At 36.0% G+C, this 5562-nt stretch overlaps 1 protein-coding gene across 2 annotated transcripts in view; it reads left to right on the forward strand.

The window, feature by feature from the left end:
- Positions 1-5562, forward strand: part of NEGR1 (neuronal growth regulator 1) — a 1417016-nt gene that overhangs the window by 837947 nt on the left and 573507 nt on the right. The window lies entirely within an intron of this gene.

The following is a 5562-nucleotide window of genomic DNA, read 5'->3' on the forward strand; positions in this document are numbered from 1 at the left end:
TCAGTGACTGGGGTAATCAGGATGGGTGTGTCTGAGGCAGTGCAATTGGCACAGGATAGATCAGGGTTTAGGGCTATTGTACATAGGGTCGCTATGAGTCGCAAATGACTAGACGGCACATAACAACAACACTGTGCATCCCAGAAAGATTAAATTATTGACAATTTTAAGCTCTTTTCCATGTATCATGATGTTGTATATTGACCCACTGCTGATAATTTTTTTCATCATGAGTTTGAGATGTAACCTATATTGAAGGCTGTAATCTTTGATTCTTTTGCAGCAATCATTTAAAGTCCTTCTCACTTTCAACAAGCAAGGTTGTATCATCTCAATAACACAGGTTGTTGATTAATATTCTTCCTATATGGATGTCACATTTTTCTTCATGGAGTCCAGCTCTGTGAATGATTTGCTTAGAATACAAATTGAAGAGGAGTGGAGAAAGAAAATAGCTCTGATACATACTTTGCTTGGACAACAACTTCTTGATTTAGATATAGGCTTCGTATGAGCATAATTAAGTGTTCGTGGATTCCTAGTCTTCTTAAAGTTAACCATAATATGTCATGATCCACATAGTCAAGTACATGTGTGTAATCAAAAATCACAAATAGCCTTTTTTCCCCCTGGTATTCTCTGCATTCTGCCAAGGTCCATTGACATCAGCACTATATCACTGGTGCCCCAGCCACACAGCTTGAAGTTCTGATTATTCTCTGTTAATGTACTGTCCATGATATTGTTCAATAATTTCTACATTTTTTGATAGCCTCCTTTGGAATGGGAAATACATTAATTTATTCCCATCAGTTGACCAGTTAGCTATCTTCCAAATTTCCTGGCACAGATTAAGGAATACATCTAGGACTGCATCTGTTAAATGCAAAATACAATAATTATTGTTGTTAATTGCCATTTAATAGAGTACATAATGACACTATGAACAATAGTTCTTAACTCTGCCCTATCCTGTGTCCCCTTCCCCATGCCCATTGCTGCAGTCACGCTGTCAATCCACCTGATTGAAAGTCTTCTATGTCTTTGCTGTTCTTCCACTTTTCGGAGAATGGTGTCCCTCTTCAAGTAACCTATCCTAGCAACATGCCCAATGTATCTGAAATGAAGCGTAATCATCATGTTGCACTCTGGCTGCAACCTCCCTAAGACATGTCATTCCATGAAACATTCAATTCTCTTCTCCAGCACCACAATTCCAAGGCATAAATTCTTTTGTCATCCTTAACTTACTATCCAGCTCTCAGATGCAAAGCAAGTGACTGAAAAGATCATGACAAAATACAAATAAGGTTAGATAATTACTAGAAAAATGGAGTAGAAATCTCACAATTCACCAACAAAAATCCCCCTTGGTAGTGTGTTCCCTAAAGTACATGATGCACTTTGCAAAGCTATAAAATCATTAACAGAAATGAGAGGGGTCTCCAAGAGTCAGAATCAACTCAAAGAACCACAATAAGAAAGCAGCAAATTGTCATTGTCATTTTGGATTACATATTCAAGATATGGGCAAAAATTATTTGAGATATAGTGAACCCGCTGAGCACTACCAATTGTGATGTTTCATGTGGATGTTGTTGTTATGGACCATTGTTCTGGAGACCATGGACCACCAAGAGCACAAAAGAGTCTCTCTTGGAGAGAGTGAAACCAAGTGTATCCTTGGAGCTTGGATTTTGAAGTTTCATCTCACATACTTTTGGAACATGGCCAGGAAGGACTAGTTCTTGGAGAAGGGTGTTATGGTCAGAAGGAGGGAGGGACACCACAGGAGAGGAAGACCCTGGAGGAGATGGATTGATGTAGTAATTGGGGTGATGTCAGAGCCAGTGACATTGGCTCAGGATATAACAGGTTTCAGAACTGTAGTAAATAGGGTTGCTGTGAGTCACAGGTGACCTAACGGCACATAACAGCAACAACATCAGTATACTGCCTGTAAGAGGCACACCTGAAACATGAAGAAAAAGAGACTAAAAATCAAAGGATAGAAAAAAGTATACCAAACAAATAGCACCCACAAAAAAGCAGGCATCACAATCCTGATCACTGATAAAATACACTTCAGGATGAAATCTACCATAAAAGATAAGAAAAGATTATAAAAGCTTTCTTCTTCTCTTTAAAGTAAATATACTTCCTTCTTGGTATTACGTTGAACATGCACTGTTGTGCTTTTAATATGCTGATATTTGATTTTATCATTAATACCCCTATGTCTAATATGACTCCAATACTGAACCGTTTCTTCCACTTTACCCCTATAAACTTCATTCTTCAATTAAGTCATATTGTTATTTATTTTCCAAATTCTAATTAGTTAGTAAACCAAATAATCATTATATTTTCTTTCAAATCTTAGAGTTTAAATATCTATATACTAATGTTATTATAAATAATCTTTTCACACAATAAGAATACTTTTTCATTATATTCATTTTGATTTTTATCACAAGATTATAAAAGGATATGTCTTTGACAGGATTGTTCTATTGATAGAGAAAAATGTGTCTCTGGACTTCTCTCCAGGGGCAATGCTGCTCTGAGCCAATTTATGTAACCACTCTGAGGCAGGACTGTTTTTTCCTGGGAAAGGAGCTAGGAGCTGGCACGTTTGCTCAGGAGGTCTGTGGGCCTCCACTGAGTGACAGGCATAGAAGCAGCTCTGCACTGAATGGCTTCTACGTAGTAAGATAAAAGTCACTGTTTGATCAATATCCAATGGGTAGAGAAAGCACAAGAAACAAACAGTGGGGGGAATAGTTGTCAAGCAAAATCAATAAGGCCTCTGTCTGGGATTTGAGACGTCAAACAATAGGAAAATGTGTGATTAAATAACATTGATCTTCAGAGACATCCTCAGCAGATCGTCTTCTGTCCTTAACTGGGATCCATTGCGTTAAATGTTGATCCATTCACTGTTTCACAAGTCAAATACATTTCTTTATGTGTTCAAATTATACTGCAATATAAACTATAATAAGCACTATTTCTATTCTTTAGAGAGAAATAGGTAAACTGTGTAAAGAAATTTGAAATGGCAGATTAAAATAACAGTTCTTGGGATGTTCATTACTGACCTTTGCTAAGACTTCATCTCTTACTTGAAGAGAAGATGAAACTTGAAACCACTGAATTTTGCAGTCACATTCAATATTACTCTGTGTTCCAGGGTACAGTATAAAAATATATATATAAAACAACAAATCAGAAACAACAGAAAAAAAAGAAAGACAAGTTTACATTAATCATTTTATTATATTTTCACTTGGTAGGGTGTTTTTTTGGTTGGTTTTTCTTTTTTTTTTTTTTTTTTGGCTTGGTTTTTTCCTTAGAACAAAGCAAAATGGTAAGTGGAAAGAGAAAATGTTAGAAATTTTAAGTCCTACTATCTTAAGATGCTGAGAATCTCTTCATCTTCTTAAGGAAGTATTATTATTTCACTCTTTAATTAAAGTAGCTAATTTGTGGCAGTCACCGCATCAGGTCAAGGGTCTTCCTCTCCTTCACTAACCCTCCACCCTTTCTAGCATCATGTCTTTCTTCAAGGAATAGTCCCTCCTAGCAACATACCCAAATTATGTGAGGCGAAGCCTCATCATTTATGTCTCCAAAGAGTACTCCAGTTTCAATCTCTCCAAGATATATTTGTTTTTTCTTTTGGCCTTCCATGGGCTGTTCAGTACCTTTTTCCAACACCATAGATCAAAGGAATCAACTCTTCTGTAATCCTTATTCATTGTCTAGCTTTCGGATGCATAGCAAGTGTTCAGAAAGACCATGCCCTAAATCAGATGCACCTTAAAACTCAAACTGACATAATTATTTCTCAAAAATTTAGAGAGATCCCTAATTGCAGATTTTCCCAGTGCAATGTATCTTCTTATTTCCTGACTGCTGGTGCTAAGAGTATTAATTGTGGATCCAAAAAAGATGAAGTTGTTCATAGTCTCAGTCTACTCTCCATCCATCAAGATGCTGCTTATCAGTCCAGAGCTAAGAATCTTTGTTTTCTTGACATTGAAATGCAATCTATACAGAAGGCTGCATTCTGTGATTTTTCAATAAGTGCTTTAAGCTGTTTTCAAAAGTTCTAAAACCACAGTGTTCCTTACTGTGGAGTTAGGACTTTTTAAAATGGCTTTCACAGACTTTCCCTTAGTCCCCTGTGAGCTGCTCTCCAGCTTCCTCAGATGCAGAAAGGGGATTTATAGTTGATCAGCATCTTCCACATCAACAGTTGAGGAACCAGCATAAGAGGAAGAGATGGCTAGACTGTGGAGAGACTGTAGAGAGACATAGCTTGATGGAACCTGAAGATGGAGCCAGAAAAGTTTACATAGAACTGTGATGAAATTAGGCTTGCTGGATGATTGAGGAAACAAAGGCTTATTTGTGTTCCAGTACTAGGTCTGGAATTTCACTGTGTGATATATTTTGCCTTCCCCTGACACTCCCCCCCCAAACTTTTCCCTTATTAAACTCCACAACTTTTATAATGAATATCAGACCCTGAGATGAGGTAAAGTAGATGCAGCAGTACGGGGGACTACGTCTTACCACAGGTTTCGTTTTATATACTGGTGTTATTGACGGGGACAGATTTCCTCTGTGGAATTAGTGCAAATCAGAGTCAGCCTTTTCCACATTGCATTGGCTTATTTTACATTCACATTCATGGTGACCCTTTATGTATCAAAGGATTTTTCTCCATAGATAATTTTTTTTTAATGGCTGATATTTTTAGAAATATATCACTAGTCCATTTTTCTGAAGCACTCCTAAGTGGACTCAAAATTGTCTTGAATTATTATTATTTTTGTGTTGAGAATTTTTCATTCAATGGCTTCTTTAAGATTAAATTTACAAAATTAGTATTTAAAAAGTAATTTTGATATCCCAGTAGCTCATATAAGAAAGATAGTAATGTTCTTTGTTAAATATCATCCTAATTTGGCATCAGAGGGTATCATTCTAGATATTCTTTTTATAAACATGATATCTCATTTGGTTTTGGTTCAGTGTGTCTTAATAAAACACATTGAAAGCATTGTTATTTTAAGTTAACAAACACTTATTGGTTTCCAGAAAAACATAGTACTATGATCTTGTTATAATATTTAAGAAAAACACTTTTGCTAGTCAGACTCTATTCTCTTTGTGCAATCTTTTGATTCTATTTTTCTTCAGATTTTCTTTGATCATAAGAAGCATATTATAGTTCTTTTAGAACTCAGTCCTTCTGTGTGTCAGAGCTTCTGAGACACTGTCCTTTTTCCACACCAATGTGAAAATGTATTTATTTGATTTAGGCTTTTAAAACTATGCCATCTTGTAAGAATTAAATAATCCCGGGTTAATTTTCCCTCAAAATGATAAAACATTTTTTTTATCATTATTGTATTTTTAATTTCAATAAACAACTACAGAGATTTTGGAATTCCTTTCATTCATTGTTGCACTTTTCTCTCCACCCCCCCACCCACCGTTCACTCCTCTCCTTGAAAAGCAAAAGAAAAACTCCTTCATTGGTACACAATC

This window comes from Elephantulus edwardii, unplaced genomic scaffold (assembly GCF_000299155.1).
Source record: "Elephantulus edwardii isolate Elephantulus edwardi_28Jun2011 unplaced genomic scaffold, EleEdw1.0 scaffold00190, whole genome shotgun sequence".
NCBI classification, from domain to species: domain Eukaryota; kingdom Metazoa; phylum Chordata; class Mammalia; order Macroscelidea; family Macroscelididae; genus Elephantulus; species Elephantulus edwardii.